This window comes from Meleagris gallopavo, chromosome 19, assembly GCF_000146605.3.
Source record: "Meleagris gallopavo isolate NT-WF06-2002-E0010 breed Aviagen turkey brand Nicholas breeding stock chromosome 19, Turkey_5.1, whole genome shotgun sequence".
In the NCBI taxonomy this organism is placed as follows: domain Eukaryota; kingdom Metazoa; phylum Chordata; class Aves; order Galliformes; family Phasianidae; genus Meleagris; species Meleagris gallopavo.
Genome location: NC_015029.2, coordinates 712,285 through 724,183, shown reverse-complemented (window position 1 = coordinate 724,183; position 11,899 = coordinate 712,285). Strand labels below are relative to the sequence as shown.

At 47.0% G+C, this 11,899-nt stretch overlaps 1 protein-coding gene across 22 annotated transcripts in view; it reads left to right on the top strand.

The window, feature by feature from the left end:
• The window catches only part of EXD3 (exonuclease 3'-5' domain containing 3), a 245,838-nt gene that overhangs the window by 58,324 nt on the left and 175,615 nt on the right, over window positions 1-11,899 (top strand). For 2 of the 22 annotated variants that reach the window (XM_031556123.1, XM_031556122.1), the window contains exon 1: window positions 6,169-6,251. The exons of 18 other annotated variants lie outside the window; for them this stretch is intronic. The gene's annotated coding sequence lies outside the window, so the exon portion shown is untranslated. Of the gene's footprint in view, window positions 1-6,168; window positions 6,252-11,899 lie in introns of those variants that run through there. 2 more of the 22 variants (XM_031556125.1, XM_031556124.1) reach the window with 1 other exon arrangement.

The window sequence follows — 11,899 nt, the reverse complement described above, 5'->3', positions numbered from 1 at the left end:
TCTTTCTTTCTTTCTTTCTTCTCTCTCTCTCTCTCTCTCTCTCTCTCTTTCTCCATTTCTCCCTTTCTCCCTTTCTTCCTTTCTTCCTTTTTTTTTTCTTTGGTCAAGAGGGTTTCTTCCTTCTTATTTAGTCTTGCTCAAGCAAACCCATCCAGACTATGTCTACCTGGAGGGATTGTAAGAATATCCCCTTACTGGTACAGCAAAGAGAGCTGTCCTCATGGTTGCCACCCTTCTGCCACAGTTTTGCTGTCACTGTCCATATGTGTGTAAGCAGAGCAAATTGCTGAGTTTGGAATTCTGAACACTAAAGATTTTGTCTGTGGAATTGAATCTGAGAATTCAAGAGTGGAAATATTTTAAGCAATTCTTTTGGTAGCTTGGAAGCAAAGGAGATCTTTCATTGTTCATTTCTGCACTGCCCTGCTGGTCATGGGGACAAGAAGAGAGAGTCTCTCTTCTTTAAACGCTGATGTGCTTTTACTGCTGTGAATGTATCTTGATTGCACATCAGAATGTCATGCACATTCATGAGTCATCCACAGAAGGGCTTAAGGCAGAGTCTTTGGAAAAAGGCCTTCAAGGGAAGACTCCATAGCACAAGACTTTCTGGGTGCTCACGAGAGAGGTGTGGGTCATCCAGTCAAAATATTCATAGATTGCTTATTGCAACATTATTTTGGTAGAAATAATAGATGTTTTGAGTTTAGATCTGCTCTCTAAGAAACAGGCACTAGAATGAAGCTGTCAGTAGGGACACACTGCCAGCCTACTACTTCAGTGTATTTCAAGCCTTCTATTGGAGTGCTTACTACCTGTTACTCAAAGTTCTGGGTTACCCAGGTCTGATCAACTGATGATTTATATCTTGGCTGAAAATAGGGATCTTTACATTTGGGTCTGTGTGCTCAGCTTCCAGCACCAGGCTTCTGTAGCCACCTAATTCTTCCATTGTCAATTCATTTCATTATCTAAGCCTTGCTAGCAATGTAGCTATAGTTAGAGAGGAAGGATATTATAATCTTGTGAAAGATTAAAATATTTTTACTGTAATCCAGCTGGAAGGGTAGCACTTTTCTCAGGGTAGGAGACAGCCAAGGCTTTTCCCATTCTGTCCTCCCCTTGTATAGAGGAAGGAAGTGCTGGCAAGGGCCTCCCCAGCTTCCTGTCGACTTCGGAGCACATTTCCAGACACAACCTTCTCCGCCATCCATCACCCAGCCCAGCCAAACAATCACAGATCACAGCAGTGCAGGGTGAAAAACACACATCTCACATAAACACTTTGGAGGCAACGTGAGTGCAAACCGCTGGAATTTGTGCGCAGCCCTGTTTGATCTGTAAAGCTTTGGCTGACAGCGGGCTGCTGAGGAGCTTCTTCCCTTCCTTTCCTAGTGAAGTATCACAATAACCAAAATTCTTCTTTAGAATAAGATTAACAAAGGAGAAAAAAAAAATTTAAAAAGGGCTGATGTTTGATAAAGAGGCTACTGGGCTGGCAGACTGTGGAGCCTTAAGCCAAGGAGGTGAGCAGGGATGCTCTCTGTTCCACAACACCCCTGGGTGATGTGTCTGGCTGCAGGGGAAGGAAGTGAGTGTTGTCTGGCGTTATGGAGGCAGAGATTTCTGTCAGATCTGCAGGGTAGGGCAGTGATGAGGCAAAGTTAGTCTGTGATGCTTTGCAGGAGGAAATAAATAAGGCGGAAACCTCACCTTTAAATGAATCACCTCTGCTGAATACAGTTCCTTGCCTGTCTTCAGAAAAGGACTCTGAACTGAATCTTGGTCTTTTTCTCATATTACTGGTTTTCTTTAAAAGCTGCATTACAATATTTAAGTATTATTTTTAGACCTGTATGCTCTGTGACCTTTTTTAACCATTCCCTTAGCCAACTGTTTGGTTTTCTTTCTTCAGTATGGGCTCAGTATTCTTATCAAGTTTGAGCTAGGAATTTCATTTTGTTTCTGATAGCAGCAGTTATGCCTGCAAAGATCAGCTGTTAGGAGGTGGTACATTCACTGGAACGTCTCTCAAGGCAGCTGTATAATCCTGCAGAATGACTGGATGTCACAGAGTATCTGGAGTCTAAATTTGATTGGGAAGCAAAGTTCCAACATTTGAGGTTCAGTTTTCTGTATACATCTAGTCTGAATGATGTATGTAAGGCTGAACACCTAGGTTAGTCCTTCTAGAGGTGGGCAGGCACATGGTCAGAGCTCTGGCTGTGTTACCATGTACCCCGCATCTTCCTGTAGATGTTCTTGAAACCATCCAATTGCTCTTTGGTGTAAAGTGCTCCAAAATTCCCTCCCACAGTTGGTATCCAACAGCAAGGGAACTGGTTTGAGCTTGTGATTGAAGGAAAGGAAGGCTATCAGCCATCAAAGCAAGCGTGTCTGCCTTCCTTGCTCCACATGGATGCTGCCTGTGTTGAATTGGACTCCATGCCTGAGCCCACTCCTCTGTGTCAGCTCAGCACAGCAGCTGGTACATGATCATGGTGTTAGTACACCTCCAAGATTTCCCTGTTTGTGTCCCCATGTCATTGGAGAGCTGAGGTAACATTCATCTCAAGAGTCCAGCTTAATGGTAAATCTAGAACTCACCTTGAGACTTCCTCTCTGTGTACTGACTTACGTGATAGCTGTATGGTAACACCTTTCAGTGCAGTTGGTTCTATTATGTAAGAAACTGTGGGTAATTCTTAACAACTTTATGAGTCTGAAACCAGCCCAGCTCCATGCTGGCTGCAGGAGCACCTTTCTGTGCAGCCAGATGTGTTTGCTGGGGCTGTGCCATTCCCTTTCTTCTGACTCTTTCTTTTGTTGTCCTTCGTCTGGGCTTGTAGTGGGTGGGTGGGGAGTAAGCTCCTTACATGCCTTTAGATGCTCTGTGGGATGGGAATTATTTCTTGTGTAAGGTCTTGGGAGACCACAGCACTGTGCAATCCTTGTTTGAAATCTCTGAAATGCTAACATTTATTTTTAAGTCTATTAAAAATGGGCATGGATAACACCAAATGAAAAAGGAGGTAAAATGGGCTGGGCATGGGGAGGTGGTAAGGATCAGTAATAGCTGTGTTTGTAAAAACAATGGCAGAAGTAAGCAAACGAAACCCTTCCCCATCAGGGCAAAGGGCTGGAACTAAGAAAAGTCAGATTTCTCTCCAGTTAAGGCTCAGAGAAGGTGCTGTCAGTTTGAAGCTGTACCATCATTTAAAGGCAAAAAAGAAAAAACGGACACCCAAAGCTTCGGATCCTGTCTTAGACGTGAAGTCCCCAGATAGGGAAACGAGGCTGTCAAATCCACAAACTGTTTAATAGAAGTATTATTCTTCCCCTTTCGGAAGCTGTTTGACTAGACATGGGAAAGAGTTCGCACTGACAGCATGCAAAATTTCTTAATGCCCTTGTAGCAAGCAATTTATTGTGAGTCCACCTCTGGCTGTCCGCTTTGGAGGAAGAAGACCCCTCCAGCAGCAGCGGGTGCAGTTCTGCTCAGTTCCTACACTCACCAGTCTCTTAGCTTTCTCATCTAGCCGTGTCCTGTAACAGCAACGGGTTAAAAGAAAACGAGACGGGGCTGACAGCGTCCCTCTTAAGTACAGGAGGGCCAACTTGAAATCAATCCACCGCATGCTAGCTCAGCAATGCAAGGAACGCGGGGCGGCAGTAACACGATCGGATCTGCTCAAACCACCGAGCCAAAGTGGTGCTGTGCTCAGAGGGGCTGTGAGGGACGGGGTGCCTGTTTCCAGAGATCATGGCCGTGGAGGGTAGAGGAGAGCAGGGAGAGGGTCGTAAGCCCACTTGGGTGCTGGTGGCCAGCATGGCTCAAGGGAAGCAAACCCTCGCTGCAGAATGCCTCTGAGGAGGCAAAGAAACAGACTTGTGGTGGCGAATGCTGTTTGCCCAGAGGTACCATTGTGACTGAGAGAATTATGCTGAGATTGACACGGAGTCATGGGGCATAAAGTGATTGGTAACAAAGAAGTTTTCCCTGGGTTGCCTGCTGGTGTCTGCGTTCCCCTTTGCAGAAAGGGGTGAAGTGTAAGAGCTGCATCTTCCCACTCTGCCCCTTTCAGATACATTCAGGAGAGGCAAAAGATGCAATTAAAGCCAGCAGCCCACACAGCCAGGTGCGAGTAACAAACATTGGCAGAAAACTGTGCTGTGAAATCAAAGGGGCACTTCTCAGTGCTGGTGAATCAGAGGTGATTAGTTATAGGGACTATATCCCTGCTCCTGCCACCTGCTGCCACTGCAGCACGATGAGAGCTGCCGGGCTTTCTGCGCCCGCTTTGTCCATCTCCACAGCCCTGGGTCACTGGATGGAAGTTGTAAGGAACCTGCAGGAGCAGAGGGGCCTGTGGCACTTAGCTGCACATCTTCACACCCAAGGTGTCTGCCTCTTAACTAAAGGGGTTGGGAGTAAAATGTGGCCTCCCTTCATGTGGGGAGGGAGGGAGGGATGGCCGTGCCGCTGCGGGGACTCGTTTGTGTTTTAGTGGGAACCGTGGGGCAATGGAAGTGTTCTGCTCCGAGACTAAAGCCGTGTTTGCTGTGTGTGATTGTGCATTCTTTTAAATTAAACTATTTTGCAAGCACTTCCTTCCTGCATTTCTCAGAAGGAGGGAGGGGGGTGTGCAAGGAATGTTTAACTGCCTTTGACGGAGGAGGAAAACTGAAGAAAACAAGCGATGCAATCCTAACTACTGACCTTTTACTTGAGCTTGGTGATGTTTTTCAGCAGCAGAGCCTCCAGGGAGTAACAGCATCCTCCTTGCTATTGTGCTGCCTGCCCAAAAAGGGGGCTAAAGTTCAGCTTTTATGATGTTCTCACTCTGGGCTTGTGGGAAAAAGGCCACATTCCCTTTCTTAGGTCATACGAGTGCAAGAGATGACAGAGTCCTACAGTCTAACCCCAGGGCATTAGGCCAGCACAGACTGAGACAGGGATAGACAGCTTGGTAAATATGCAGCCTGCTCTTTCTCCTTGCAAGATTCACAGCAGGTGGGAGGGTAATTTACATTGTTAAATTAAAAAGCACTGATTTATTTTATGTTGGTGTGTTATTGTTTCATAAAAGCACATGGGTTGCTATTACTCATGATGGACTCTTGCACTTTATTGTTAAATACTCCTTTTCCACTTTGGTCGACAGTTACTGGAAGTGAACATAGCCTCTTGTTTTTGCCTTAGTGGGTAACTAAGCATTAAACAAAAACCCAACCTCGTCCCTGACAGACCGCTTGTTTTTAGGAAACTCTTTCCAGTTCTGAGGATTGAGATGATTGCAGTTGATGTTCTCATACAGCCTTGCCCATCGAACTGTGTGCTCCCCTTGCCCTCTGGTAGAGGTTAGGGGCCAGAAAGCTGTGGGTCCCTGGGCTCACGGGTTCAGGTCAGGCTCCCTGCCTCCCATGTTTTTGGCTAGCAGCATGGTAGGTTGAATGGTGTCCATTCCCTTACAGCTTCTAGCATTTCTATCTGTTGAACCTCCCTTCAGCCTCACTGCTGAAATGTTGTCCAGTGGATATCGAGCTGGAGTTTCTGAAGGGCATGATCCTGGCTGTGCTTCCTAAGGAGAGGAGCAGAGCCCGGGGCTGGAGGTGCTTCTGCCTGGGAAGGCTGCCTACTTCAAGGACGCAGGTGCTATTTACAAGTGCTTTAAAGTTGTTTAACACATACTGTTTAGAAAATAAACCTGGATGATCCTGACCTCTGTGCATTTGCATCCTTTCAACAGCACTTGCAGCTCCTGCGGCAGATGACGGTGCTGCAGTGTGTCAGCCTGGCCACGTGCTGCTGTGCTTTTGGAGCTGCTGACTGTGACAGGGTCTGGGTTATCTGAACTTTGCACCACACCTTTTGCGTGGTAGAGAACACAAACCTCAGCATGATATCTACCTACCCTGCAGTTCAATGGGGAGCATGTACCACTATCTGCTGTGTCTTTCTGCCAGCAGCCTGGATGGGACCAGCTCATGCAAGGTGTGCTGGGTGAGGTTTGAGCAAACACACACTGAAAATACTTGGGATATGTGTGTATGCCAAAGCACACCTTTGTGTGGCTGTTAGATGTTGCCCCAGGACACACTTTCACCTTTGTGGTGTCACACCATGGCAGAATGGAACGTGGTTGCGGGGCCAGCTGCACCACCCCTGAGATTTCCATTGTCTTAACATTGAGCCTTGTTCTTTGCAGCATCTTGCAATGACTCCTTTCTTTTCCTGGCCGTCAAATCTGGTAAATGCAAGTATCTTGTTAGAATCATAGAATCATTGTTGCCTGAGATGCAGATGCTTGTGTTTTTGGATGCAGGCAGGTATTTATATATTTAGAGGTGAAATAAGAGGTACTTGAGTCTGTCAACCCTCTGGTGTTTCTAGTTATTACATTGAGTGGTAAAAGACAAATTAATGGTGGGAGAATGGGCTTGAAGGTGAGGGAGGTTTGCTGCAGAAGAGAGAGCTGGAGCCGTGGTGTGGGTGAGATTCAGGTGAGCCCAGAAGTGCTCCTATCGGGACAGAATCGTGGTTCTTTTGATAGACTTAGCACTTAGTATTAAGCTGACTTTTGGGCTTGCAGGTACTGATTTCCATGCATAAAACCAACCAGCTGTGGCTGTCGGGCACGGAGGTTGGTGTGCTGCTGGGCACTTCCAGCCCACAGCATGCAGTGAGGAGCTGCTGGCACTGCTGCCTTCAGGAGCGATGCCGGAGATCAGAACAGAGCCTTTGCCTCTGCAGAGCATCCCTTTACCCGATTGTGTAAACTCACTTAATTTTGCCTAATTTGGGGAGGTGTCTTTTTTCATTTTCTTCCAGATGCTCTTTCTACTTGGCTACCCTGACACTGGGAGGGGGAAGAATTTTTCAAAGGTTGTTTGTTTTTTTCTTGTGAAAAAGAAATGAAGATTTATTATCAATTTTCACTCTCCGGAGTTCTACCTCAGAAAAATCTTCTGCAAAGCAAATTTCAGCTTTTACTGCAACAAGTATGTAGCCAGCTCTCAGTATTCAGCATAACAAAAGTTCATGCAGTTCAGGGCTTTCACGATTGCAGTGGATCTTTTCTTGGGATTTTTAAAATGTCCAAGACACAATTAAAGGAATTTCTCAGCAAGGAGAGTGCAAGCTGGGGACTCTCCGGCAGATGTAATCACTCAAGGAAAACGTTGTTTGGCTTGGCTGGGTCCTGCCTTCGTTCCACTCTTTCATCCCGCCGCCCGCCTTTGTCCCTCAGTGCTTTCCAGTGTCTCTCTGTATGTCTTTGTCCGTCTTTCTGTCTGCCCCACATTCCCTTGCAGGCTGAATGGGGCAGCGTTAACCTGGCTACTTCCAAGACAAACAGCACATGGGATTGCAGGAGGGGGCCTTTGGTTGTCAGCAGCCTTCGCGGTCACTCGCTTCCTAGAATTAAAGGCTGGGAGCTGATCTGTAAGCCAGCCAAGCCAGAGACAATGATTGGGTTCCCATTCTGTTCCTTTGATACTGACTTAAATATGTGCACCAAATGGGCAAACAACATTTACATGAAAGTAAGTAGGAGTCCGCTTTCTCACACAGAAGTGTTCTGCACTGCGTCTTCTCACAGGTAGTCAAACTCATCTGTTTTTTCCTGAAGGAATTCTCCTGCTCTCAGAGAGAACTGATTTGTCATGGAATTGAATTCCTGACTGTGATGTGCTTTCTGGTTTTGTTTTTTTGGTAGCTGTGAGGAGATGGTGCTGCTGCAGCTGGAATCCCAGCGGGCAAGAGGAGACACAGAGGTGTGGCAGCTCCAGGCATGGCTGCTGGGGGGCTTGGAGCCCCTGTGGCCCCTGCCCAGGTCTGAGCCTTCCGTGGGGACTGGGAGCTGGGCAGCCGGGAGCGTGTGCGGGAAACCCAGCATCTGCCAGCCCTGTAAATGGTAATGTATGGCCTGAAGGGCAGCTGGCTAAGGAGGCTGACACACCTGCTCAAGGTAGAAGAGGAAGAATACGAACACTGAGGGCTCAGTGTCTCCCAAGCAATACACATTTCTGGGCAGTCATTGCGATGCTGCTTCACTGAGCACTGCTGCTGTGTGCTGTGTCTTGGTAGCATCAGAGAATAGCTTCAGTTGGAGAGGACCTTGGAGAACATCTAGTTCCAGCCTGTTGTGGGCCTTGCAAGAGGGTGTTCAAGTGATCACAGTATGCACTGTAAAGGATATTAGTAGGGACATAAATTCTTGGCTGCCTGAAAGTCTTGCAGGGAGGTTTCAAACACCTGTATTCAAATGTCTTTTAAAGAAATAGCAGTGGAAGAGATCAACCACTGGAAGATATTTTAGGTGACTGCCGCTCACAAACTCATGCACAGCGTGGTAGGTTGCTGAGGTAGGGCTTGGTGTTGTTTCTGCGTTGCCAAGGAAGCCGGTGCAGACATCCTAATGCATTGGCTTTGGTGTTCCCAGGGGCTCAGTGCCATCACCTTCCCTCCTGGACGAGCCACAAGCCATCGTGGCTCATAAATTCTGTTGCAACTCCTGGATGGAAGATGCTCTAAAGAGCACAAAGAACTATTGCAGCTAAGCATTACGTTCAGTCACATCTCACACTGTGTGATCTCTTTTCAAGATCGAGTCGTCGTGTTTATGTGCAGGCACTTGGTTGTGTTAATCCCCGGCCAACTGCATTGTGGTCTCCTTGGAGAGCTGTCCCAGTCTACCTCCTCCTCCCCACTGCTCACTGTTACACTCTATATATTTATCATCCTTCACTTCAGAATGTGATTGTACTCATTTTTACTTGAAGATTTTTTATACTTTATCGCATCATAATTTTTCTTTTGCTCCAGAAGGTCTGTGGGGGCTGATGCAGGGTAAGGCAAAGTGTTGATAAAAGCAGATTTTTAGTGTCAGTCTCTAACAGTGTACAAAGACATGACTGCTTTTGAAGGATCGGAGAAGTGCAGTGTAAGTTTGGTTCTACCACGGAATATGCAAAAGGCCTTAATGAATATTATATATTTTACATTAAATGTGCATCTTAAATAGGCAAAGCTACGAATAAATGAATGTGTGAAAGACTGTCGGACTTCCCCGCTTCAGCTAATTCTTGGACACCTCTAACCCAAAAATTTGGCAGTATGAATTTTACTGTGAGGCTAAAGACTGAGAAGACTTGAACTCTCGTCATGGCAGTTCCTTAAGAGGAATGAACCCTCAGGAAGTCAGGCTGGATCAAGCTGTGCATCTCTAAGTTTCTGTTTGGCTCCATATAAACGATTCTGAGTGGTTTACATATGCCAAATGTCTCCTAAAACACGGAGGGATGTCCCACTCCCAGCCGCTCACTTAACTCTTCCATCTTCCTTGTTGAGCACCCCATTCTTTGTGATACCACAGCAAGATGGCAGCTGACAAATAACATTCTGGGCTGGAATTCTTGTAGGTTTTTCTAACATATCTGTGTTTGTGTATACCTCGTCCTCTCTCACTGCCCATTGGGAGTTTTCCTCTTTTCCCAGCTGAAGAGGAATGGTGTTAAACAAACTGTGGGCTGACACTTGGTGACCCAGTATTGCTCAATCCGTTCTTGGTTTCGGTGTTATTCATTTGCCCTGGAGCTGCAGGCTTCTAGCCCAGCGTGTTGCCCATGCGTGCAGGTGACTAGAGCATGGATGTGATGACCAGAACCTGTCTGCTCCAGAGCCTGCTGTGGGACATCACTGTGTGTTTTGGACATGCTCTTGTTTTATGCCACGGGCTGCAGCGTGTTACTTGGCTGTACCAGCTTGTCCTCATTAGTGGGCAGCAGTGCCTGCAGCGCCGTGCTCTGCTCTGCCATTCTGATGTGTAAGTTCCTGAACTCTTGGAATGGCAATAAGACAGGCTAAGGCACTGATGGACTTCTGAAATGCTCCGTAGTACCTGTGATGGTTGTGTAGGTGGATTGAAAGCCCATGGGCCTGAGAAATCCTTCAAAATAGTGCCCAGAGCCACAGATTGCTTTATAGTCCAGCCTGGCTTCCCTGGGTAGCAGCAGCACCTCACAGTGCCCCGCTTGACAGTGCCCCACCATCAGCAGTGTCTGCAGTGAGCACAGACCTTTGGAAGCTGGAGGACATTGCAGACTAAGCTGTTTTTCTCAGTTTTGATTCAGCAGTGTAACTCAGTATCTCGCCCTAAAAAGACTTTCCATTGGTATGCAGGGCTCATATAACAGCTCCTTCACTGTTTCCTGAGGGTTAGGAGGGAAAGGATCTTTCCATGCATAATTTAATCACATTCAGCAGTTCAGCATTTGGATTTTTTTTCCCCATAGAAAATCTTTAGCATCTAGTTAGTTAAATCTTATACTTTTAGAAATGTCTGTGAGCGTGCTTATCTTGTGCATTCAGATAAACACCTCTCAGCATCCTGTTTTTCTTATGTCATACGAACAGGAAGAGAACGATTGTTTGAGATGTGCGTCAGTCATCATTGTAACCAGGCAGTCACGCTGCCCTCCCCATTTACCATGGAAACCAGCAGATCTCTTCAAACACGCTGGTGGTAGCTGTCAGGTATCCTTTCTTTTCTACTTAACCTCCCAAGAGCTGCAGCTTTGCAAGCTGTATATATTGGGACCTCTCAATGATTTTATTTTTACTGAAGAGGGAGCACTTAGAAATTTTGCAGATGAATGCCCATCCCTACTTTTAAGTAGCCACGATGTCTTTTGCTCTGCCTTGTACCTATTGTTAGAAACACTGCAAACTGAAGAGCAGCTCTGGGTTACTGAAATGCGTCTGGCAGTCTCACAGAGGAGAGTTTGGTGCATGGAGGGCACAGATCCCACAGCACGGGAGCCTTCCAGGGAAATGGGAAGAGTGCCTGGCACCTTAGGGTGACACTTCTGAAAGCAGCAAAGGGAACAAATGTGCACTTGAAGAACACATTATCTGAAGTGTCTTTGCTTTTCTGGCAGTAACTGTTAGTGCTGGAGGTGTTCTAATGTAACACCTCGAGATCTAATTAGCTAGAAGAGGAAGTACTTTTACCATTATTTTCTTCAGAATAAGCGAAAGATTAATTGCATTCTGCATACAGAGAGCCTGATTCAGCCTGGACAAACATGTCTTCTCCTCCTCCAATTTAATTACATGATATTTAATGTGAAGGAAAGTTAAAAAGCTATTTCAAATTAGTATCTAAAGCAAATCTGGAGCCTGGATTGCAGATGCCCACTCCTAACCCATGCAGCTGCTGATCACAGCTCATCCCCAACAGCCAGGCAGGGCTGGAAGAGCACAGTGCTGGTGCCTGGGCTTTTGCCTGGAGAAACACAGCCTGAGGGGAGGGCAGAGCTGGGACCCGCTGGTCTGGAATCACAGAACAACAGAATCATAACATATCTTCAGTTGGGACCCACAGGGATCACCCAGTCCAACCCGTTTCCACACAGGGCCGCCCAAATTCAGGCTCAAACAAGCCAAAGAACCTCTGCTGCTGCCCTCCAGACCCTTCCCCACGTCTGCGGCTCTCCTTCGGAGTCCCTCCGATGGCTTCATGTCCTTCTGATGTCCAGCACTCAGAGCTGCACACAGTGCTCGAGGTGAGGCAACCCTGGGCTCATTTGGCCCTTTGGGCTCCAGGGCACACAGCTGCTCACACTCACCTTGCTGTCCCCAGAGCCCTCAGGTTCCTGTCCCTGTGCTGCTGCTTTCCGGCCTCTCTCCAGGCACCGGCTTTGGATCAGGGGCAGTTGTGAGGTCTGAAAGCAGCATGGAGCAAGGTGAAGCTCCCAGAAGGTGTTCAGCGTGCAGATGTGGGAGTCAGTGAGGGCTGAAGCATCGTACAGAATTCTCGTGCATCTAAACAAATTGATTGAAGGTAAAAACTGGAGAGACATTTGTTTTGCTTTTCTGTATCTTTTCCTCTCAGCA